The sequence below is a fragment of the Triticum aestivum genome, chromosome 7D (genome assembly GCF_018294505.1).
Source record: "Triticum aestivum cultivar Chinese Spring chromosome 7D, IWGSC CS RefSeq v2.1, whole genome shotgun sequence".
Classification (NCBI taxonomy): domain Eukaryota; kingdom Viridiplantae; phylum Streptophyta; class Magnoliopsida; order Poales; family Poaceae; genus Triticum; species Triticum aestivum.
In genome coordinates this window covers 544,740,014-544,766,481 of record NC_057814.1, presented here as the reverse complement: position 1 = coordinate 544,766,481, position 26,468 = coordinate 544,740,014, and positions in this window count along the sequence as shown.

Genomic DNA, 26,468 nt, shown 5'->3' with positions numbered 1-26,468 from the left:
TCACAAAGATCAGAATGTATGAGCTCCAGTGGCGCCAAGTCTCTTGCCTCTGCAGTCTTATGGGACTTGCGAGGTTGCTTTGCATGCACACATACTTGGCACTTAGAGCCTTTGACAGTAGAGATTTTCGGAATTAAATTCATATTGGCTAGCCGCGTCATGCAACCAAAGTTAATGTGACAAAGTCGTGAATGCCAAATATCAGACTCATTATTGTGGCAAACATTATTAATAACTTTAGTGCAAATATCTGACAAAGACAGGCGGAACAAGCCTCCGCTCTCATAGCCTTTTCCAACAAATTGTCCATACTTATAAATTACAACTTTATTGGACTCGAAAACCAACTTAAAACCATCTCGACATAAACGGGAACCGCTAACGAGATTTTTATTGATGGACGGCACATGATGAACGTTTTTCAGACGCACGGTCTTCCCCGAAGTAAACTTCATATCGACCGTACCAACACCTCGAACGATGGCATGTGACTCGTTCCCTATCAGTAGGGAGAAGTCCCTGTGTCCTGGTAAGAAGAAAACATGGAGGCGTCAGCACAAACATGTACATTGGCACCGGTGTCAATTAACCAATCAGGGGATTGAAATACTGAAAGGATGGTAGGAAAAATACCGTACTCTGATTCCTTCATATCAGTATCACCGATGACAACATTAGCGGACTTGCCGCTCTTCTCATGTTCGCGCTCCTCAAAGCGGTTAGGACACTTCGGAGCCCAGTGATTAGGGTCACCGCAGACATGGCAAAGTCCCTTCCCCTTCTTATGAGAATTCTTCTTGAAGTTGGTAGAATGTGATGGCTTATTCTTTGTATCAAACTTGCCTTTGCCTTGAGTTTTGTTCTTGTTGTTTTTGAACTTGTTGGGATGGAAGTTCTTCTGTACCATGTGGGCACTAGAAGCTCCCTCAGCAACTCAAGCACGTGTGTCCTTTGCTCTCGCCTTCTCTTCAACATCAAGAGTACCAATGAGATCCGCAACAGAAAACTCCTGTCACTTGTGTTTCAGGGAAGTAGCAAAATTGTTCCACGAAGGTGGAAGCTTGGCAATGATGCCTCCGGCAACAAATTTGTCCGGCAACACACACTTGAAGTACTCAAGTTCTTTTGCGAGCGACTGTATCTCATGAGCCTGCTGTACAACAGAGCGTTCATCAGTCATCTTGTAGTCATAGAATTGCTCCATGACGTACAACTCGCTGCCGGCGTCCGAGGCACCTAACTTGGCCTCGAGCGCAGCCCACATGTCCTTGCCGTTTTCAAATGACATGTACGAATCCACAATGGAATCATCCAGAACACTCAGAAGAGCGCCTTTAAAGAGAGTATCGATGTTCTCAAAAGCTTCCAGTTGTGCCGGATTAAGATCGCCCTCAGGCTTGCCCTTGGTGGCGTCATAGCAGCCCATGGTCTGAAACCAGTAGACTGCTCTCGTGCGCCACCTCTTATATTGCATCCCCTTAAAGGCAGGCGGCTTCAGATGTGCAGCAAAACCACTCAGAGTGGTAGAAGAGCTCACCTTAATCAGGTTTTTGGATTGTTGGAAATATGAGCAAATTACTACGAGATTTAATACGAATAAATAGAAGATAAGTCATGACTACAATAGCAGAGATTAAACTAATCATGCGAAATAGCATAGCAGATGAACAGATCACATACTAGAAACATGAATTCTACCACGATCTCGAACAGGAAGGATAGAATCACATACGGTGCAGCGGGAGCAGCACCACCGGCGTTGACGTTGTCGCCCATGTCGTCGAGGATGAGGTTGCCGAGGTCGGGGAAGAAGTCGTCGCTGCCAGCAGTCGCGCGAGTGCGCTCCCCAAAAACTTGATCGCCCCTCTCCCGAACAGGATCACGAGAGGTGGGGTTCTGGAGGCCTACTGTCCCTTCTCCCGGTGCACGCCGAAAGGAGGGATGACTTGCTTGGCGGTGCAATGATCTGGAACGGTGGTGAAAAACCATACGAAGCGGCGGCGGCTAGGACAACGTGCATAGCTCTGTCCTCGGCTCGGCTGGCTCAATCCCGCAACCCGCGGCGCGGCGCGGCGCGGCGAGCGAGGAGGAGGAGCGCGCGTGTAGGTCTCCTCTTCTCATGCTCATACAAGTGGTAGAAGGGTTCACCTTATAAAGAGGTGCAACTCTCTCTCAACTTATGAGGTGGGACTAAACTTTAGCCTCACTCACTTCACTCACATTTGTGCATGAATGGGCCAAGAGAATTTCAGAATTTTAGTTGGGCTTTGGGCCAAAAGGCCTACTAGCAAAATTCCAACATCTTTATGTAGCACAACGTCCAGACCACATGTCTTAATTCACGGTAGGTGTTATTAATTGGGGTTGCTCCCTGTTGATGGCCCTTCGTTGGGTATTCTTGATGGATGGGCATTGGGCACTGAACATTGGCTAGAAGACGTGGATGTATGAAGCCGCATGGTCTCGGCTATGATGTGAGCCATACCTGGAGTACTACTCAAGAGTTGAAATGTAAAAAAGGAAATAAGAAAGAAGAATTGTGATCATTGGATGGAGAGATCCAGATCCACTGTTCAAGACCACAGACTGATGGAATGACTATTGCAATATGGAGTATTTCGACACTTTAATAGAGAGGTTTGCAATAAGGTATGCTTGAATGCACTAGGAGATGATCATGAAAGTTGTGAGGATCACTAAAAGTGTGCTACAACAAGCATTTGGCACTAGAAAATGCATACATGCCTTGCTGCAGTTACTAGGAATTGATCATTGTAGCAGGATCTTTCATTTTATTTTTTGGCTATGTGCATCCGTAATTTCCTTAGGACATTTCGTTGTTGCAGAGGCTGAGTGTAATTGGTATCTGCGCGATATTAATATATTCCCTTTGTTAAAAAAAATGCATACATCATACATATGATATGATTTGATGGCCTACAATACAGGTTCAGCCGTTAGTCCTCTTAATTAGATTTGCGTCCCTTGTGATTTAATTTCCATTTGTGAGTACTTCAAATTCAATGAACATAATTAGTACTCCCCAGTGACATAAAAAGGTCTGGGCTTTCAGCGCCATATTGACAAGCTAGTAGGACATGGAGCCTTTTAAAGTTCATGGTTGGTATGAGTTTGACGCGGAAACAATGATAACCTATGGGGACTGTGTAACAATATGTTGTTGTCACTCAAGCATGTCAAAAAACTTGTCGCAAACTCAATTTCCACATACCTCCTACTCTAACAATATGTTCTTGTCGTCTCAACATGTGAGAAAACTTGCGTCTGCTTTTAGGAAGACTTGCTTAATCACAACTGATAACCTACTACCTTATGATTTCCTTTTTGTTATGAACTTTGCAATGTTGGAAGTAGCAATTATATATAGATCAACACAAAGACAAGGACGTGAGCCACAAGTGAAACACACCAACTAAACCACCATCGTACAACTTCGACAAACGATGATGTCATTTAATCCGGTGAATTTGCAACAAACAAAATGGCTCTAGGTTATGAGGTGGACAAAAGTGTTCATTTTTGTGACATGACCGTTTTCGACATGACGAACTGCATATTTCTCTCTCTCCAAATGACGTTGAGAGTAAATTAGAACTACAATCCACAGCGAAATGTTTTTGCCCACTTTAACTTGGTCACCTCAAAATAGTCGGGCCTGTTACCATTGGGACCTTTTCAAAAAGTAACCTTATTTTCTTTGCAGTGATTGCCTAGTTATAGGGGCTAATGTGCGCAATCAGTGTTATCCATATAAGGTAAGTGTATAAACTATCGTATAGTTGATCATGTCATGTCGACGGTGTCGATGACTACGTCCTTCCCGCAAATGGTGTACACACATGAGAGCCATCGACCGCTCTAATCAAATACACAAGAACTACAGGTTGTCGTTCACCCACTTGGCCACTTATGCCTTCTGATGCAATATAGTTCTCAGAACATTGTAGTGTGGCTACATTGAAGACTGTGATACCTGTCAAATTTCATGTAGGACACAAACTCAATTTCCCGTTACCTCCTGCTCCAAGTATTATCACCATCTCAACTAGTAAAAACCTGCACAAATTTTCATGTTTTTCCTCCATGTGCTTGCATAACTGGTAAAACGCTACTTTTGTACTCAACCGTAAGTGTAGACTACTTATCAATCGAGAAATGATATCGTGGTTGCATAAGTGCTATGCACAAGTGCCTCACCAACTAAACAACATGGAACAAATGCAATAAATGAGCGTGGGGAAAATAGCACCAATGCACTTGCAGATGAGGTTTAATGGATGAATTTCAAACGACATGGCCTTATCTCTTTCTTTCCAAACGACCCCACGCCTTGATTGCACTATAATTCCCAGAACAAGCAACTAATAAATGACACAAAAGGACACCCACCCACGGTCTTTGATCATACTAGGTGACCCGTTGTGCCATTGGCGGAAAGACCAACTTTGGCCAGGAAATGCAACCAAAAGGCCAGATAACCATCCAAAGGGAAAAAATCAGAATTATCTGCGTAATACGATACCAATGAGTGTGCTCATGTTGTTTCATTTTAGAACTATCATTTGCTAGGGTAATATGTTAAGGGCCATTGCATGACTCCATGCCAGGCAACACGAACCGAGCAATAGGGCTTTGACCCCAACAATCCGAGAACCAGCCTCCCCAAGCCTACCTAACCGGCCACCGATAACACAACAAAAATGGTCGAAACCTGAATCTGGAAAGCAATGTTCACCCATCAACGTGGTAACAGAGCAGGAAAGGTGCCCGGCATAACCCAACTTGGTGCACGCCAACAACCCAATAAGCCGTGGAGCTAGCCACTGGCCAAGAAGCCAGGTGAGGTATCCGAATGATTTTTTTTCTCAAAATCATTCGTAAAACGGTAACACCAAGCTGCGACTAATTTATGTTTTCCAGATTTATTTGTACCGTGGTTATCCAGATCATTCCTTGCTGCAGAGGCGGGTAGTAGTGATGCTTTCCTTTCTAAATAAAAGGTTAACCTTTAATTTGTGTTTGATGATTTAATTCTCCTTTGTTAGCTACAAAATGGTTGACATAATTGTTTATCTATACCAATATAAAAAATTCAAAGGGGCAGATCCAATTAATCGTGGCCATTAAATCATGTCAATCCAACGACGTAGACTGCTTCAATGTCGAGCGGTCAACACGTTTAGCTTGCAGTTAATTTTATGCCAAATATAATGCTAATCACATAATAACATTCAAATAGTATCCTACTTAATATCCGCATGCACTTAATATACTTCCAAACTAACGAGCATTGCACGTACACATTGACTAGTGTTAAGAAGGAAAAGAAAAGGCGGTACATATGTCTGAAATGCTCTACAAGATTTTGTTATAATTCATTTCCTCGATGATAGTCAACGACCAAAGTTTGATCCAGCACGAAGTGTCATACTTAATGGTTTCATTTCATAGAAGTTTTTCTTTTGCCAACATATCCGATATTTTCTTGACGGTAATTAATTAAAAAATCAGATATATCCTTGCTGGCTAAGAAAAAGAAACATATCTGTCACTGCACTAACGACGTAGAGGAATTTGTAGTTGGTATCCACTGAACCAAATTAATTAGCGAGAAGAAACGGTGGGTTGGCCAAACATCGTCAAAGCTGTCTGATCTAAGCATCACTGTGTACCTAGCTACTAGCTAGTGCATAACGATTTACATATATGGATCATTCTAGAGAGGAAGTTTGAGACGAGACAGGTCTTGAATTAAGAGCATCTACGGCGGGACGTCTCAAACCTGCATCATACGTCCGGGCGGGCCGAACGGTCACGATTTTTTGACCCAGACGGCCTCCTTAAATTGGCCTCAAACGCTCGGACTGACCGGCACCCCTCATATCGTACCCAGATATGGGGCGGATATGGGGCGCCCGGGTACGTCCGTCACGTAAGACTGACGAAGCGGTCCCATGCGGACTCACCCGGAAACATGGCAGTCCGATGGAGGCATCCTCCATCGCCGCGGTGTGAACGCCGCTTGGCGCCGCCCCGGCTCACCGGCCGGGTGCAAATCCGCCTAGTTAACCCGGTTGAAGTCTCGCAACCCTAGTCCACCCACCTCCCCCCTCTTCGCGCCGCCGGTCCAAGCCCATCCACCTTCTCTCTCTCCCACTCCGGCGCTCTGCCCACGCTCCAGCACTCCATCATGGTCCGAAAGAAGATAACCTACTACGCAACGCTCACACCGGAGCGCCGCTACGAGATCCAGCAGGAGATCCGGGCTAGACAAGCCGCACGCGCCGCCCACATCGCTGCCAGGCTGCCTCCGGACTCGCCGGAGCCGGAGGAGGAGGAGGAGCAGCCAAGGGAAGAGGAGGAGGAGGAGCTGGCTTTGATGAAGGTGGAGGAGGCGAAGCAGCCGGAGCCGGAGCAGCTGCTGCCGGGCATCAACATGGAGCAGGCGGAGGCGGAGTTTGTCGCCGCCCAGTCCGGCGGAGCAGCAGGCCATCACGGAGTCCATTCAGAATGAGGCCTATGTGGAGGCCAACCGGACGTTCCTCCGGCAAGAGCTGGCGGCGTCCGACGTGCTCTTCGCCGAACTCGAAGCGGAGATAGAGGCAGAGGAGGCCGAAGCGGAGCAGCCGGAGGAGGCGCCGGAGCTGCAGCTACCGCCAATGCTGCCGGAGCCGGGCACGGAGATCGTCGGCATATCCGATGATGAGTAGCTAGGTGATCGATGTAGTACGTAGGTTTATTTCGTTTGCATGTCTTTATATGGATTTAAGAATCTAGTATGCGATGTCCGGATGCTGCTAGTGAAATTTGAGGCGTGCCCGGTCACTGCCCAGACACGTCCACGAGCGTTTGAGCGGTCATATTTGACATATCCGATTGTAGATGCTCTAACAAAGTTGAAAACAACATGAAAAGATACAAATGTACTACTGGACAACAGCTCACAGCGCCTCTCTCCCTCACACACACACACTAGCGCCGGAGAAACTAGATGCACTGAATGAGTTAGCTGCGCGGTGCTACGTACAGTCGCGATCACACAGAAGAGCGTGTCGGTCAAAATCATGACGCGTAGGCTGCGAAGAAGTCCTACGGCCTGTCGACAAGGTTTGTTGCAATAGTTTAGCCTACGTCGATGTAGCTGAGTTTGCTTTCAGCAACTTGCTTCTTTTGAAAAACGATCTAGCCGGGGTTTTTCAAACACAGACGCAGACGCTCTGCGAGTTGAACATGAGTGACGTTGATAGGGAAGATACGTGCCTGCAAAATAGAATCTACATTGCTCTCGACCTTTGCTTGCAATTGAAGTCAGTGACGTCGAAAGCTCAGATGTGAACATGTATGTAGTATTTGTGTACACATATACACTTATAAACAGTTGGGCTTTATTTACTCCCTACGTCCACAAATATAAAATGTTCTAATTTTTTTTACGAATGTATGCAGACACGTGTCAGTGCGTTTGTTCACTAATTTCAGTTCGCATGCATGTAGTCCATATTAAAGTATTCAAAACATCTTATATTTATGAAACAAATTAGTTTCTTGTTTACAAATATTTACTTAATATTGTCATTTTGCATCACATAAATCGAATAATGATTGAGTACCGACGTTCAAAACTTTGCAAACAAGATATAAGATATATTTCCAGACGCTGGAACCCCGTACATTTCCCAGATCTTCGCTGAGACTATTTTTATAATTCCTTTCCAGCAGAGAAGATAGAGCAAACTTCTAGATGCTTGCTCAGAGATCTTCATTCCTTCATTCATGATATACTAAGTGGCATGGATATACTGAACTTCCCCATTCCTCCTATTCCCTCGAGTCCAAGCCCATGCACAAATTATTCATCATGGTATTTGATAACATCACTGGTGTTACGTAGGATCAGGAAGATCATAAAACCAAAGATTTTGAACTACCCATCGCATGCAAGACGATGATTTTGAACGGTATCTTCGCAAGGACGTGTGTGGAATGAGTGGGAAGAAAGAATGGGGGATCCTTTTAAGGACATGGGGTGCACATGGATCTTAAATGGCAGGACCAAATATCTGTGTTAATGGATACCAAAACACTGATAGGGATGCAGAGAGGTGTGTCACAGTCACAGCCCGGGGCCATGACTTCGTCGGACAGAAGGTGGAGGAAATAAATACAGCTTGTGGAGAGCTGCCACCGAGGGATACTTGCAGCTTGTGGAGTGCAGCCATCGGAGAGCAGAGGATTCCGAGTGGGGGAGCAGGGCAAAGGAAGAAGACAACTTTAGTTCCCTTCTGTTCAATGTCTCAATCGGCTGAAGCTACTCCCATTATGTAAAGCAAGCGCAGCCAAGCCATCGGCCGTATCGATCACGCCCAGTACACTGCCATGGACGGGTATGACAAGGTGAGGTAAACCAAAATTTTGAAACGTAAAAGAAACCAAATTTGCTCTTCCTGGATAAGGATACCGACCGAAGATGGTAGACGGGTTAGCTATGAACTTTTTGGTGCTTCACATGAAGGGTGGCCAGGACACGTACTCACATGAAGTTGCTATGCAATGCTTAGTCATTACTCCCTCTATAAAGAAATATAAGAATTAGAGGGAGTACTACATATCGGATGACATGTACAATAGATACAAACCAAATGTAACTAGCATATAGCACAACTGACTTGGGGAAGTGTTCCCGTCGGCCTCGGCGGCACTCGCGCATGGCCTCTGTGCAATCCCGGTTTTCATCCCCGTTGGCCTCATGCGGCCGTGTCCTTGCTGCTGCCTCCTCTCGGGCCTTTTCAAGCACAAGTGCGAGTCTCCAATCTATCCGCATTGAGGGCTGCAGTAGGACGTCGAAATCGGTTTGCGACCATGCGTCCGACCTACAATGTGACGCCCCCGATTTGACCGTACACTAATCATGCATGCAAATGTGTACGATCAAGGTCAGGGACTCACGGGAAGATATCACAACACAACTCTAAAACATAAATAAGTCATACAAGCATCATAATACAAGCCAGGGGCCTCGAGGGCTCGAATACAAGTGCTCGATCACAGACGAGTCAGCGGAAGTAACAATATCTGAGTACAGACATAAGTTAAACAATTTTGCCTTAAGAAGGCTAGCACAAACTGGGATACAGATCGAACGAGGCGCAGGCCTCCTGCCTGGGATCCTCCTAACTACTCCTGGTCGTCGTCAGCGGCCTGCACGTAGTAGTAGGCACCTCTAGTGTCATAGGAGTCATCGTCGACGGTGGCGTCCGGCTCCTGGGCTCCAGCATCTGGTTGCGGCAACCAGGTAGAAAGGAAGGGGGAAAAAGAGGGAGAAAGGCAACCGTGAGTACTCATCCAAAGTACTCGCAAGCAAGGAGCTACACTACATATGCAAGGGTATATGTGTAAAGGGGCATATTAGTGGACTGAACTGCAGAATGTCAGAATAAAAGGGGGATAGCTAGTCCTGTCGAAGACTACGCTTCTGGCCATCTCCATCTTGCAGCATGTAGAAGAGAGTAGATTGAAGTCCTCCAAGTAGCATCGCATAGCATAGATCCTACCCGGCGATCCCCTCCTCGTCGCCCTGTTAGAGAGCGATCATCGGGTTGTATCTGACACTTGGAAGGGTGTATTTTATTCAGTATCCAGTTCTAGTTGTCATAAGGTCAAGGTACAACTCCGGGTCGTCCTTTTACCGAGGGACACGGCTATTCGAATAGATAAACTTCCCTGCAGGGGTGCACCACATAACCCAACACACTCGATCCCATTTGGCCGGACACACTTTTCTGGGTCATGCCCGGCCTCGTAAGATCAACGCGTCGCAGCCCTACCTAAGCACAACAGAGCGGTCAGCACACCGGTCTAATCCTAAGCGCGCAGGGGTCTGGGCCCATCGCCCTATGCACACCTGCACGTTGCGAACGCGGCCGCGAGCAGACCTAGCAACCCACACGATCTCGGCGGTTACGTCAAAGCGGTCCAACACGGCGCGCGCCACTCAGTCGCTGACGTCACGAAGGCTTCGGCTGATACCACGACGCCGGGATACCCATAACTACTCCCGCGTAGATGGTTAGTGCGTATAGACCAAATGGCCAGACTCAGATCAAATACCAAGATCTCGTTAAGCGTGTTAAGTAACCGCGAACGTCGACCAGGGCCAGGCCCACCTCTCACCTAGGCGGTCTCAACCTGCCCTGTCGCTCCGCCACAAAGATCCACTTGCGGGTACTCCTACGAGCCGACCCGACTTTAGTCATCACATGTGTCATGTATATAGTATATAAGTATATACCCGTGACCACCGCCCAGGTGATCACGGCCCGATAGTATAGCACAGCAGACGGACAAGAATGTAGGGCCACTGATGGAAAACTAGCATCCTATACTAAGCATGTAGGATTGCAGGTAAAGGTAACAACAGTAGTAGCAAGGATAGGCTATGCATCAGGATAGGCTATCGGAAAGCAGTAACATGCTACACTACTCTAATGCAAGCAGTATAGAGAAGAATAGGCGATATCTGGTGATCAAGGGGGGGGTTGCCTGGTTGCTCTGGCAAGGAGGAGGGGTCGTCAACTCCGTAGTCGAACTGGGCAGCAGCAGTGTCGGTCTCGTAGTCTACCGGAGAGAAGAGGGGGAAGAAACAGTAAATACAATGCAAACACAAACATGACGATGCGTGACATGACAATGAGCAGTGTTAGGTGTGCCCTAACGCGACAGTAGGTGGTACCGGCGAAGGGGGGGAACATCCGGGAAAGTATCCCCGATGTTTTGCGTTTCGGACAGACGGACCGGAGGGGCAAAGTTGCGAGTTCGATAGGTTAGGGAGGTGTGGTGGACGAACGGGCTGCGTATCCGGATTCGTCTCGTCGTTCTGAGCAACTTTCATGTAGAAAACATTTTCATCCGAGTTACGGTTTAAAAGATATGAATTTTCAAAGATTATTTAATTTTCTGGAATTATTTGAATTTAGCAAAAATGAATTATGACGTCAACATGAGGTAACGCTGACGTCAGCAGGTCAACAGGTCGGCTGACCAGTCAAACCAGACAGATGGGTCCAGTGGGACCCACATGTCATTGACAGGGCACTAACAGAGTTTTATAACTAACTTAAACAAGGTTATTAGCAGGTAGGCCCCACCTGTCATACTCTAATCATCTAAACTAATTAGTTTTAATTATTAAAATGTTTTAATTACCGGATTAAGCGGTGGGGCCCGCACGTCAGTGGCTGGGCCTGCCCAGTCAGTAGTTGACTGGGTCAACCCAGTCAACTGGGACCCACGGGGCCCACTGGCAGTGGCACTGGGGTGGCCCCAGGCCAGCCACGTCGGCGGCCGGCGTTTAAACGCCGGCGCACGCTCCGGCGACCACCCAACACGGCGGCGTTGCGCGGAAACGGCGCACAGGGGGCCATTTGGCTCGCGGTTTCTTCCTACGGGACGGGCGCGACGCGACGCGTCCGTTGGTGGCCGCGAAAAGCACGGGGATGGCCGGAAACGGCCGCTACCTCGACGGCGGCGGGTGGTGCATTCGGGTGAAGCTCGGGGTCGGCGCTACGGGGCTCGACGGAGTGCGTGGATGGGTGCATCTGGCCCGCATAGACGTGCTGAGCACAAAGCCGGGCTCTATTGAGCTTGACGGCGAGCATGGCCGCGACGGTGAAGCGCCTGGCGGCGACCGGAGCTCGGCAACGACGGCAGCTATCTACGGAGCGCTAGGGGGCCAACGAGGAGCAGCAGGGGGAGGAGAAGCTCACCGTGCGGCACTCACGTAGGCCCTCGACGGATTAGTAGCTGCAGATCGGCGCCGGGGAAGAAAGGGATCGCCGGCGACCGAAGTTGAAGACGAGCTCGGTGTGCTCGTTGCAGGGGCTCCGGTCTCCAACGGGCTGCACCGGTCGAAGCAGCGGGCGACGGCGGCCCTTGGAAACACCGTGGGGCGGCGAGGTGGACACGGTGGCCGTGGCTAGGCCGGAGGCATGGCGGCGGTGGCGTTGGAGCGTGGTGGGGAAGGGGATCGGAGAGGGAGGAGAAGTGGATCTGGGGGAGGGGAGGCGCAGAGGCGAGCGAGAGAGGGCAAGTGGGAGGGATGGGTGGAGGCCGAGGCGTCGGGGCGGCCTTATCCTCCCCCGTCGTCGGCGAGGAGGTGCGGCGCGGACGTGCCCCTGTTCCGACCCCGGTCGGGGGAACAGGGAAGGGGAGGGAACGACCGTGGTAGGCGGGCTGGCCTGCTGGGCCAGCTGGCTCGGGTGGGCCGAAGCCCAAGTGGGGAAGGGGCCTTCTCCTTTTTTTCTTTTTTTTTTCTATTTGTTTTCTCTGTTGCATTTTCTTTTCTGTTTTATTTCAATTTAATCTATTTAGGCATTTTATAAAAATATGTTTTCTTTAGTATAATTACCCTTGTAATATTTGTCACCCACCGAACATTTTTGTTTAAATTTTTGAAAACTTTTATTATTGACATTAATTTGAATTTAAATTTTGAAACGGTTTCGAATCATCGCGAGGTTAACAACAGTAACCGTGGTGATGTGGCATCATTAGTGTGGGATTACTGTAGCTTAATTATCCGGGCGTCACAAATCTCCTCCACTACAAGAAATTTCGTCCCGAGATTTAGGAGGTAGAAGGAAAAAATGCGGGGTATTCTTCGCGCAGACGATCCTCTCGTTCCCAAGTGGCTTCATCTTCAGAATGGTGCGACCACTGGACTTTGAGGAACTTGATCGCCTTCTGACGTGTGTGGCGTTCAGCTTGGTCGAGAATGCGGACCGGAAGCTCCTTATAGGAGAGGTCTTGCTGCAATTCGAGCACTTCATGATCCACAGCTCGGATTGGGTCCTTGAAGCAACGGCGGAGCTGTGACACATGGAACACATCGTGAACCTGAGAAAGGTCCGGTGGTAGCTCCAGTTGGTATGTCACTTTTCCACACCTTTCGAGAATAGTGAATGGGCCAATATATCGAGGAGCTAGTTTGCCCTTGATCCCGAAGCGGTGAGCACCCTTCATAGGTGTGACTCGAAGATAAGCCTTTTCGCCAGGTTGATAGACCATGTCTTTATGATGACGGTCATACTGACTCTTCTGACGTGACTGAGCAGTCTTGAGGTTCTCACGAATAATGCGGACTTGTTCTTCGGCATCTTGGATAATATCCGGACCAAAGAGTGGACGTTCCCCAGTTTCTGACCAGTTCAGAGGGGTTCGACACTTTCGTCCATATAACACTTCGAAGGGGGCCATCTTCAGACTAGCTTGATAGCTATTATTATAAGAGAACTCAGCATACGGGAGAGATTCCTCCCATTTCTTGCCGAAGGAAATAACACAAGCTCGAAGCATGTCTTCGAGAACTTGGTTGACGCGTTCAACTTGCCCCTGCGACTGAGGATGAAATGCAGTACTGAATGACAGATGAGTTCCCATAGCTTCTTGGAAACTTGCCCAGAATCTTGAAGTGAATAAGCTGCCACGGTCTGAGCTGATAACCAATGGAATACCGTGGAGTGAAACAATCCTGGACATATAGAGCGTTGCCAGTTGACTAGCAGTGATCGTTTCCTTGACCGCCAGAAAATGTGCAACTTTGGAAAGCCGGTCAATGACGACAAGAATAGCATCATTACCTTTCTGTGATTTGGGAAATCCAGTGACGAAGTCCATCTCAACATGGTCCCATTTCCATTCAGGAATAGAGATAGGTTGCAGAGTTCCAGCAGGCCTTTGATGTTCTGCTTTGATACGACGGCAAACGTCACACTCAGCAACATATCGAGCAATGTCTTGCTTCATATTAGACCACCAGAATCTCTGACGGATGTCTTGGTACATCTTTGTACTACTAGGGTGGATACATAGAGGCGTATTATGAGCTTCTTTCATAACTTCCTGCGTCATATCCAGGTTTTTCTCTGCACATGGCACCACTAGGCGGCCCTTGAAGTATAAGGTGCCATCTTCAGCAATAGTGAAGAATGAGGGCTTTCCTTCTGCGAGGTAGCGCTTAATCTTGTGGGCTTCAGAGTCATACTTCTGTAGCCTTTTGATGCTATCCACGAGATCTGGTTTGTTACCTAGGGTATTGAGGGAACCCTGGGTAACAATGTGGAGGTTCACCTTGCCAAACTCCTTATGAGGGGGAGCGAGTGCACCCGGAGGAACAATATGGAGGTTCAGCTTCCTGAATTCTTCAACAAGCGAGGGCTGAACTTTGTGAACCTGGAGGTGGTTGCAGTAAGACTTGCGGCTCAAGGCATCAGCCATTACATTAGCCTTGCCTGGCGTATAGGAAATACCCAAGTCAAAGTCTGCAACAAGCTCCATCCATCTCTGCTGACGGAGGTTCAGGTCTGGCTGAGTAAACAGATACTTCAGACTTTGGTGGTCAGTGAAGATCTCGCAACGATTACCAAGAAGGTAATGTCGCCACTGCTTCAGCGCATGAATGACAGCAGCAAGTTTGAGGTCGTGAACTGGGTAGTTCTCTTCGTGAGGGCGCAATTGCCGAGAGGCATAAGCAATCACTTTGCGGTCTTGCATTAGGACACAGCCTAATCCTTGACGGGAAGCGTCGCAGTAAATGACGAAGTCCTTCTTAGTATCAGGTGGAGCTAGAACTAGAGCAGAAGTCAACTTGTCTTTGAGTGCCTGGAAACTTTCCTGACATTTGTCTGTCCATTGGAACTTGACGCCCTTATGCAACAGATTAGTCAGAGGCCTGGCGATCTTGGAGAAGTTCTCGACGAATCGACGACAATAGCTGGCGAGACCGAGAAAACTTCTGACTTGCTTAACGTTCTTGGGAGGAGTCCAATCAAGGATAGCCTGGACTCGTTCAGGGTTGACGGCAATACCATCCTTAGAGATGACATGCCCAAGATAGGTTACTTCCGGTAGCCAGAATTCACATTTGGAGAACTTGGCATATAGTTGATGCTCTCGTAGCTTTTCCAGCACAAGTCGAAGATGTTCAGCATGTTCTTCTTCGTTCTTTGAAAATACCAGGATATCATCCAGATAAACCACAACGAACTTGTCGAGGTAGTCCATGAATATATAGTTCATCAGACGAGAGAAGGTGGCTGGAGCATTGGTTAAACCGAAAGACATGACGGTGTACTCGTATGAACCATATCGAGTCACGAAGGCGGTCTTTGGGATATCCTCTTCGCGAATACGGATCTGGTCGTAACCCAACCTCAAGTCGAGCTTAGAGAACACTGACGAACCAGCCAGTTGATCATACAAATCATTGATCCGAGGAAGAGGATACTTGTTCTGAATGGTAGCTTGGTTTATAGGACGGTAGTCTTGAACTAATCGGTTTGTCCCATCCTTCTTGACAAAGAGAGAAGGTGCTCCCCAAGGAGAGCAACTTGGGCGAATGAATCCTTTGCGAAGAGATTTGTCGATTTCCTCCTTAAGCTCAAGGAGTTCATGCGGCGGCATTTTGTAGGGTCGCTTGGCTATAGGAGTGGTGCCTGGTTTCAAGTCGATGATGAATTCGACAGCTCTAGCAGGGGGAATCCCTGGAAGTTCTTCAGGGAAGACGTCGAGGAATTCACGCACGACGGGAATGTTTTCAATGCCCTCGAGTGGTGCAGCGTTCAATGCATTCAATGCATAGAGCCTTGCCTCGGCATTTTGCACCAGATGGGCTTGGTAAGTAACTATCTCATCTGAAGGGTGTAGCAGATGGACGGTCTTAGTGGTGCAAACGATTGAAGCAGTATGCGCTTTTAACCAATTCATTCCCAGAATGAGATCAATGCTACAGGACTTCAGTACGATGGGAGAGACAAGAAATTCCAGTCCTTCAATTTCAACAGGAACGTCGTGACTAACCATAGAGGTTTGACATTGGCCCGCAGGGGTGTGTACCACTAGCGGAGTGTTCATCTCTTCGTATTTAATGCCATGCAGGAATGCAAATTCTGCTGATATGAATGAATGGGATGCTCCTGTATCAAATAAAACGGATGCTGGTACTGAATTTACGAGGAGTGTACCCATCACAGTAGCAGGCTGGTCTTGAGCTTCGTTGAGATCAACGTGGTTGGCATGAGCATGACCATAAGACTTAGCATTATTGTTGCGGGGCTGGTTGTTACCACGGCCGATTGCTGGAAGGGCCAGTTGATTCTGGTTCTGATTCTGGTAGCAGTTCCTGGCAACGTGACCCAGTTGACCAGACTTGTAGCACAGACCATTATCGGGAGTGGGAACAGGAGCCCCAGGTGGGGGAGCTGGTAGCTTTGACTGCCTAGATGGTGGAGGAGGCAGACGCGGTGCAGCATAAGATTTCCTTGGGGCAGGTGCATTTGGACGGTACATGCTGTCCGGGATCCATATCTTTCGCTTCTGTGAGGGCGGGCCCGAAGATGAGCCCGTGTCACGGTTGCGCCTCTGAGAGCTCTGGTATTCCTGCAGACCAGTCTCAACATTGATGGCCTTATTCACCAAGGTGGCGAAATCGGCGAAGTCATGCACTAGATGTGCGAGCTTGATGTCAGCTTGTAGTCCATCACGGAACTTCTCCTGTCTGCGAGCATCAGTTGCAATGACTTCTTCAGCATAGCGGGACAAGTCCAGAAACTCCCGCTGATAAGCTTCAACAGTTTTGTTGCCTTGGGTGAGGTTGCGGAACTCATGCTTCTTCCGGTCCATGACTCCCTGAGGAATGAAGCGGGCACGGAAAACAGCTTGGAAGTCTGGCCAGGTGATGATTGTTCCAGCTGGCAGAGTACGCCTGTGGCTGTCCCACCATTTAGCTGCGGGTCCCTTCAGAAAGAAGGAAGCAGAGTTGACATAGCTGGCAGGGGCTACATCGGCAGACTCCATCTCATAGGTGATGTCATGGAGCCAGTCATCAGCATCCAGAGGCTGAGTTGAGCTGCGGTACACAGTTGGGTTCAGGCGCATGAAATCCTGCAGAGTTACTGGGGTTGGTTGCTGGTCCATATTGGGGCGAGGAAACTGAGCCATCACATTTTCCATGAATTGGCGGTTCAGTTCAAACTGTTGGATCATACCAGCCATGTACTCAGGTGGTGGTGGGGCATTGCCACCACGACCACGACCACCTGGTCTAACCATCCTGCTAATATATAACAGGGGTAGTTCAGCATTTAGAAATTTGCAAAGACAAGAATCATTCATGATGAAACATGCATAATGAAAGGAGCACGATAGCTACTACATAGTAGTCGGCATAACTTACAAAAGGGGTCATGCATAGAGTTCAGTACATAGAGTTCAGTACATAGACTAAAACATCATAGGCGGCACACAGGCTCGCGGCGAATGCATCTAACACTACAAGCAAGCCTACATCAGTCCAAGAGGTACTGTGGAGGTAATCGTAGCCCGACAGCTGGTAGTGAGGCAACGGATAGCCCTCCACGTCAGCAGACTGGGGGCCGCGGATACTCAGGTGTAGAGCCCGACGCTCAGGTGGCAGAAGAGGACCAAGTGCGGGAGAGTAGCCTCCCACCTCTGGCCAACCGACACCGTGGGGCATCACGGTCCTGGTTGGGTAGATCGCAGTACGCGGTAGCTGTCCAGATCGGACAAAGGGGTGCAGCAGCGTCAGAGCACGGTAAAGGTGCTGACGGGTGGTGTACATCTCGTGGCGAAGAGCTCGGTTAGCTCGATCCAGCCCATCAGCATGCAGAACCAGGTTCTGATGGTAGAAGGGCTCTCGGGTGACAGTGGAGTAGGTAGCAGTATAGTATCCCTCCACACCAACATCAGATGCGATAGCAATGTGCCTGAAAGGGGAGGTGTCCAACTCCCGATACTCTCCACGAAGACGTGTCAGAGCAGCATAGGCAGCATCGTGGACAGCCATATCGATGGTCACACCAACACCATGTGCGGTGTGCAGCACAGTAGTGGAGTCATACTCCCGCGAGTAGAGGTGGACGATGGCACGGTACTGCTCCTGGTTAAAGTCCTGGTACTCCTCGTAGACGGTGTAGTCAGGGTGCCAGCGATAACCCAGATAGGTCATCATTTCAGCTAGCACCGCAGGTGATCCCGAGGCACCAATGGCCGTCGTGTGGCGCACGACCTTCCTCGTGGGTTCCATCTGAAAGCAAAGACGTTTCAAAGGAGTCAAATGACAGTGTGTGAATTGTTCAAAATACTATTCTAAGAAACAACTATGGCTTATCCAACTTTGGGGTGAATGCGGTCACGGGATCCTAGTGTTAGAGTTAGTAAATTCGTTTAACCCGAGTAGAAGAGAGTTCAGAGTCCCAGAGTAAAGGTCGAGGAGTAAAAGATCCTAGTACCACCCAATGGCGACGTGGGCCCGTAAGACACATAGCCATGTTAGTAAAAGTTTTTTAATGTCTAGACTCGACTTCGGCCAAGGAGTGTGGAAAGGGGGGTTCCTACAGGCAGTCGGCTCTGATACCAACTTGTGACGCCCCCGATTTGACCGTACACTAATCATGCACGCAAATGTGTACGATCAAGGTCAGGGACTCACGGGAAGATATCACAACACAACTCTAAAACATAAATAAGTCATACAAGCATCATAATACAAGCCAGGGGCCTCGAGGGCTCGAATACAAGTGCTCGATCACAGACGAGTCAGGGAAAGCAACAATATCTGAGTACAGACATAAGTTAAACAATTGCCTTAAGAAGGCTAGCACAAACTGGGATACAGATCGAACGAGGCGCAGGCCTCCTGCCTGGGATCCTCCTAACTACTCCTGGTCGTCGTCAGCGGCCTGCACGTAGTAGTAGGCACCTCTAGTGTCGTAGGAGTCGTCGTCGACGGTGGCGTCCGGCTCCTGGGCTCCAGCATCTGGTTGCGGCAACCAGGTAGAAAGGAAGGGGGAGAAAGAGGGAGAAAGGCAACCGTGAGTACTCATCCAAAGTACTCGCAAGCAAGGAGCTACACTACATATGCAAGGGTATATGTGTAAAGGGGCATATTAGTGGACTGAACTGCAGAATGCCAGAATAAAAGGGGGATAGCTAGTCCTGTCGAAGATTACGCTTCTGGCCATCTCCATCTTGCAGCATGTAGAAGAGAGTAGATTGAAGTCCTCCAAGTAGCATCGCATAGCATAAATCCTACCCGGCGATCCCCTCATCGTCGCCCTGTTAGAGAGCGATCACCGGGTTGTACACTACTAGAAAAAGGCTTACTAGTGGCGCACCAGTTTTGCCTACTAATGGCGCAGTACTGGTGCGCCACTAGCATCACGCCACTAGTAATTTTTACTAATGGCGCACCGCTGGTGCGCCATTAGTATCTGGTACTCTAATGGCGCACCGAGCAGTGCGCCATTAGTATAGGCCACGGTGCGCCATTAGTATGCCTCCCAGGGGGCCATATATGCCCATGTGCTTTGCCATACTAATGGCGCACTGCAGTGTGATGTGCCATTAGTATCCTTCGGCATACTAATGGCGCACTGCTGGGTGATGCGCCATTAGTACCCTCTGGCATACTAATGGCGCACTGCTCTGAGATGCGACATTAGTATCCTTTGGCATACTAATGGCGCACGTTGGTGTGATGCGCCATTGGTATGTATATTATGGATTTTTTTTTCTTTTCTGATTTTTGCACAGATTACAAAATATATTATTGGACAGAAAATAAGCAGCAGGACACAACAACAACAGATTCATCGAATACAATAGAAGATTAGTCTCCGAATACAATTCATCATATTAGTCTCCGAATTCAAAAGACCGAACGAAGATAGAACATTACAAGTCTCGAGACCGCGAGTAGCGAGTTTGTCTTCACATTACAAGTCGATATCGATCATCTAAACTACCATCACATAGAAGAGAGATGCGGTCATCACGATGAGCATCATCGCGATGAAACTGGTCTTCATCCGGTTCCTCCAACGCTCCCTCCTCTCTCCCGCTAGATAGCGCGCGTATCTAGATTCCGCCTCCGCCCTAGGGGTGTACCCTTTGTAACTGTTACCGCTGAAATGGTGAACCTGTCTCCGACACTCCTCCCAGTCGTCGTAGACTCCGGGAACCTTACCCTTGTACACGACATACGACGACATCTCTATGCACAAGCCAAACAACAGACAATACATAAGCAATATATAAGTATGCAACAAAAGGATCGGAAGAGAAAAGCAAGACATCCATAGCACGATTCATGGTCCTACTAACAAATAGCATCGATTACATCTAAGTTGAACGACTGTCCAAACCAAAGAGACATACAAGTTCACTATAGTTTAATTACAACATGAGCTAATGAATGTTTCAGAACTACACATAGCATCACAACTTTCGACTCGACTCATGGGACCGGAGCGTGGATGAAGCCGCCGTCTGTCGTGATGGTCATGAAGTCGCGGGCGTTGTCAGCCTGCATTTGTAGCGTTGTGTCTATCTCGCTGTTGGACGGTTGAAATTTGAGGTAGAACTGCCCCGAGGTACGAAGGACATCTTGATGGATGATTTCTGCAAACTCCGACTGGATGCGAAAGAATTCTTGTCGGATGTCCGCGTCCTGGATTGCCGCCAAGCTTGCGGCCCAATCTTTGAGATTATTTGGTAGCAGAAGGTGATTATGGTCCCGCACGATCGCCCGCATGTGATGGAGGGTGTAGTAGGCATCCTTCTGACCGCCAGGCGGCTGCTTGACGCAGGGGAACGTCGTATTGTGGGTGAACACGTGCCTGCCGTACCTACGAACTGGCCTCTTAAAGGTGCCTCCAGATGCGGCGTAGCCGGGGAGAGCATCATCAAGAACTTTCTTGATATTTGTGTAGTCTATCTTGGAGTCACGGTCCGGGTCGAGATACGTGGCCATGGAATATTTCGGGCTTAAGAGGATGAGTGTGCAATGTGTGTCACTGCACAGAACACGGAATGTTAGAAAAAAAGAACGATCGAAATCTAAGAAATCATATGTTACGGGGCGGTTAGGAGATGACTTACTCGGGAAAGTAAGGCACGAGGAAGTTATCCTTATCTGGGTTTGCCAGAATGACGCCTTCGAGGTGTGAACTCGCGACTTGCCTGTCCCCAGCGCTGCCCAAGATCTTGGCACGCATGTAGAAGGGGTCGACTATCACAATGTCCGGGGTCTTGTCTCTAATTATCCGCATCTCCATACTCAGCGAAAACAGCCGAACGAAGGTGTAGTGCAGCGGATGAAGGTTAAGCATAGCAAAGATGTCATCAAATCGCAGGACGATCGTACCCCCGACGGCGCTATCCACAAAGCCCTTGCCCTCTGGCACCTTGGCCATGAAAATCGGGTATGCCACATCATTCTCTCTGAGACGCCGCTTCTCCAACGAAAGAACACTGTCATGCAGACTCCGCATAGCACCGGTTGCAGCATTGAGCATATTTGTCGGTAGCATCGGCCTACCCGCCACATGCACCCTCCTCGAGATATCCTTAGGTGAAGGTGGTCCGTCCTGAGCACGGATCGTACTCGGTGCCGGTTGGCTCGCACTGGCGCCCTTGTTAGTCTTTCGTTTCCGTCCCTTCTTCTTGATCTGCTGTAATGGGATCGAGTTCTGCTCACAGACCGCCTTCTTGAGCGTGTTGGGGCTGATAATATTTGGCACCTCAGCTATCTGAGGCTCGGTGAAGGCGGCAGCTGGAGGCGTCTCCTGAGAACTGAACGCCAGACGACGCCTGTTGCAATTGGGTTTCTCCGCCGTACCAGCTAGATCGCGATCGTCTTTTTGAGGGTTGGGTTCTTGAGAAGGAGGCCCGCAGAACTCGTCACCGTACCCATGCTCGGCAAAGTACTTATCGATGTTGGTAAATGTACCGTCGTCGTTGTCGTCGTCGTCCGGATCCTGTGCCATATGCATGTTCGGATCCTATGCCATAGGGATGTCCGGCAGGTCTGGTAGCGTTGCGGCGTTCTTGCCATGGCTTGGCGCTGGCACGCCTGGCGGTCTTGTCTGTGGGGTGGTGTCCCCCGCCCCCAAACGAATCTGGCTCTTCGGCCAAAGCAGGGGCCAGCTTACACAGGCGCTGAGGGTCATCACATCATCTTCGTCGGCCCTAGCGGGTCGAATCGGAGGTAACAACTCGTCGCAGCCTGGCAGTACCCGAACCAGTTCAACCCTATAGAAGGTGGGTGGCATCGGATTACCGTGGAACACGCGGTTGCCCGGTTGAACGATTCTGCCCTTGGCGACATCGACCAACTCGCCGCCCACGAAGTGCAGGAGAGTGCAAGGAACATCGGTGGTGCCCTGCGAAAACATGTAGGGCGTCAGGGATGCCCAGTCAAAGGCAAGGAGATGAAGTCATCGGCCGAGAGGCTTAGTTACCGTGATGCCGTCGAGCTCGGCTAATGTCGAGGCACCGCCAACGGTGGGCGTGCGCGTGCAACTGACGGAGGGGCCGCTTGCTGGCGAGGTGCCGGCCGGCGTACACCCAGGTGCATTAAGCTCCAATGCCCATGCCGGCGCCGGAGACACGAATACCGCCTCCGCCGGAGACAACAATGGCGCTGCCTGCGCGTTGTGAGAGTTGCTGGCCGTGAAGGTGGGAACCGGGGGAGGCCCCTGTTGGCCGCCCGCAATCCACGTTGTCAGCCCCTGAATCAAGGTAGGCACAATGGCGGTGAGCGTCGTTCCCAGTTGTTGTTGCACTTGCTCTTGGACAATCTCCGGAATCCGTGCCACTTGTGCCTTGAGTTCTTGAACCTCGCACGACTGGCTTTTCGAGCTGGTCTTTTTCTCCTTTCGCCCACCAGCGGTATAGTATGACGACCATTTTGTGGACAAGCCTTTGCCGGCCACATGACCAGCTGACGACGGCTTACTGAGCTCATCCTTGTTTTTCATTACGTTCAACGCCCTATTTAAAGGGGTGTCAAAATGGGAGCTATGAGATGACCCCGCGCTACTGCTTTCAGCCTCCTGCGGAAGGAATGTGAACCATTTAGAAATTTGGCTTCATTAACTAGAATGCAACCATATATGTAGCTAATTACGCGGGGGTGTATTCCTTACCAGAACTTTCTCAAGCGCCTTGGTCTTCGGATCCGTGGTAAGCTCCTTTGTTACCGGGTCCTCCTTGTACCGGGCCCTGACAAAGTTCCTGGTCTGCTTGTCAGGGAATTTCTCGAAGCGGGGCGGTAGGCCTTGCTCGGCACGCTCCGCGTCCTCCTTGTCCCATATAGGCTCCGCCACTCTATAACCGCCGGGACCGAGTTGGTGGACCCCTAAGTTCAACTGCCGCATTTCTTTCCCCCACTGACTTGATTCGGAGGTTGCGCTGCTCTCGCACTTGATCTTGAACTCCTTGTAGTCATCTTCGCTCATCAAAGGATATTTCGCCTTGATCTTCTCATAACTATCACCTTTTTCAATCATTGCCTTCACCGTGCTTCTCCATGTAGACAGGGCCGTGCTCATCCTCGTGAGGGCGGCACTGTTCACTTTATTCCCTGAGAGGCGTGTGTTTGCAAACTCATTGGGGAACTTGTATCGTTCGTGCAGCTTCGTGAAGAGGAGGCAGCGCAAATTCCCTCGGTCCTTATGCCTTAGGTTCTCGGTGTTGATTGAGACGGTGCTCCGGAGAATGCACCCGAGCTGAACCGAGTACCCCTTGACTACATGTTTGGGCGCCGTTGGATGCCCGTCGGAGTTCACTTCAGTAAATTCCTCCTTGACGGTGCCGAGCATGTTCGGGCGCCGGTCCTTCCGTTGCCTCTTTGGTTGGCTGCCATCTGTGCGTGCGCCGCCATCATCAGTGGTGGCATCCTCGGCGGCACCATCAGTGGTGTCATCCCCGACCCCACTAGGGGTTGTGTAGTCAGGATCGGTGTCTTCCGCGGCATCGTCCCGATAGCGGTGAGGTTCTTCCTCCATCTCCTGGGACAGCTCCCAGAATTGCTTGCCGCCCGAACCGCCGGCCTCATCGTTGTGGGCCATGTTTCGCTCTAAATAGGAAAAAAGTTTGGTCAAAAAGTTGGTTATTGTCAAGGAACAAGATCATGGTCTCATCATTTAGGGTTTGTCGACACCGAGGCATCCTAAAAGCTAATCTTTTATCATTTAGGGTTTGTCGACGCCGAGGCACCCTAAAAGCCTAAGCGTACATCATTTAGGTTCTCATCGACACCGAGGCACCCTATAGAAGCCAAGGTTTCATCATTTAGGGTTTGCCGACGCCGAGGCACCCTAAATGCTAAGTTAAGTTTTCATCATTTAGGGTTTATCGATGCCGAGGCACCCTAGTTTGGGGCTAATCACTTGGCACTAATCACTTGGCTCTATTGCCACCTATGTTGGGTTTATCATCTAGGGTTTATCGATGCTAAGGAGAATTCTAAGTTGGGCGTAATCACTTGGCTCTATTGCCACCTATGGTTTAATGCAGCAAGAATGGCGGGGCAGTCGATCCTACTTAACTAAGTACTAAGATACCCCGGCCCATGCATTAGTCGCAAGTACCCCATATGTCCTGTTTTTAGCAAAGTCATGCTAAATCTCATAGGGAAAATTTCAGCATGACCTTTGCTGAAAATAGGACATATGGAGTACCCGAATTTGCCGGAACGGAAGTTAATCGACATTCCAGCAAACTCAAGGGCCTCTCGGGGTACCTGCAAATTCATCACGACACAATGGTCGGACACAAAACATGATGGGCAGGCCAAATACTCATGTCACAAGTAATTCAGAGGCATCACAATAAAGCAACACCCTGCACTAGCCTAAAAACAAGTGAAGTTTCACCCATATAAGAACAACTTTATAAAATAAGAGAAGTTGCTAAATTTTTTGTATCCTTCATACACACTGGAGTACAATGCTTTATAATGTTCCATCATCATTATAGAAATTCAAGAAACACATGGTTTTGAGGATATTCTTTATGACTGATTGTTTCAGTTTTACATGCAGATTTTGACCAAAAAACACATGGTCTTTTTAACAGTTTTCAGTTTGGACAGAATACTGAAAACTACAGTTTGGACAGAATTCCTAACACTTTGGTCTTCTAGTTACAAAACAAAACTGACATAATTCTAGATGCCATAACTGAATTTTCCTTTGGCATCTAAAAACTGACATAATTTGGATAATTCTAGACCAACTGGCCTCTGTGAATGTCTAGTTCATTTTCCAACATATGAGATGAAGATCTAAGTGCTCAGCTACTTGATAGTGTTATAGGATATAATATAAATGAAAATTAATTTTAAGACAGAAAAATAATAATTCCGGTGACCCCTGCCTATACAACTAAAGAATATGACAAGAAAATAACTAGAGTATAAGTTGGCAGTAATTTTGCTAAAAAAATTGCATACAAACTAAAGAATATGACAAGAAAATAACAATATACACTTTTTGCTAAATTTGGAGTTACTTCCTATAACAGTGATGATGACAGAGTAGTGTAAAGTATATTCTCCTAGCAGTATGTTCCATCTTGTAAAAGAAAAGGAAGGAAAAATTGTTTTCTAGGCATAAAAAAGAGACCTTTTATAGTACAACAAGTTATTTTGGACCGTTTATTTTTTTGATCTAGTGACCCAGATTTGCTAATACTACACCAACAATTGTTTTCTAGGCTAATACTACATCAAGCAAGCAGAGTGTTGAATGATGGTGACAGAGCTCTAGAGTTCACATGACACTTCCATTAGTTCATAGCAGTAGCACAGAGGAAGGAGGAAGGAGGCGAGGTACCTGGTCGCCGGAGGGGTCGGGGTCGGGTCGGGGCCGCGGTCGAAGGAGAGCAGGGGCCGGTGGCGGAGGACGGCAGGGGCAGGCGGGATGGGCGCGTCGGGGCCGCGCTCGCCGGCTGCTGCAGGGGCCGGAGGAGGCCCTCGCTCGTCGGAGGGAGGAGGAGAGGAGAGGAGCGGGCGGCGCGCGCTCGGCCGATCCCGTTCGGGGGGCGCGGGGGCGGCGGGGGTGGAGTCCCGCGGGGGTCGGGGCGGCGGCGTTGAGGCAGCGCAAGAGCACAGCGGCGGACGGCGTGCAGGCGCGGCGGACGGAGGGGGCGGAGCAAGGGGGCGGCGGCGTACGGTTGGGGTCGAGGAGTGGGGGATCTGGCGAGCGAGGGAGGGAGGGAGGCGACAGTGCGAGGCCAGGGAACAAGTATGTCTATTCTAATGGCGCACCTCCCCCTGGTGCGCCATAAGTACGTCAACTCTAATGGCGCACCTCCCCCTGGTGCGCCATTAGAATTTGGTTTTACTTACTAGCCCGACTGGTCAAGTTATATCCCACCTAACCCTATCTCCATCAGAACACGCCCACTAGCCCGACTGGTCAGCATGCAGCACACACACTAGGAGGTCTTGGGTTCGATTCCCAGGCTCCCCAATTTTTATTTTTATGCATTTAAAATGCTGTTTGATATTTATTTGTGTTTAAATATGTTCAAACTTGTTTAAATCATAATAGTAATAATTTTTTATGCTTTTTTTTTGCAAATTTAGT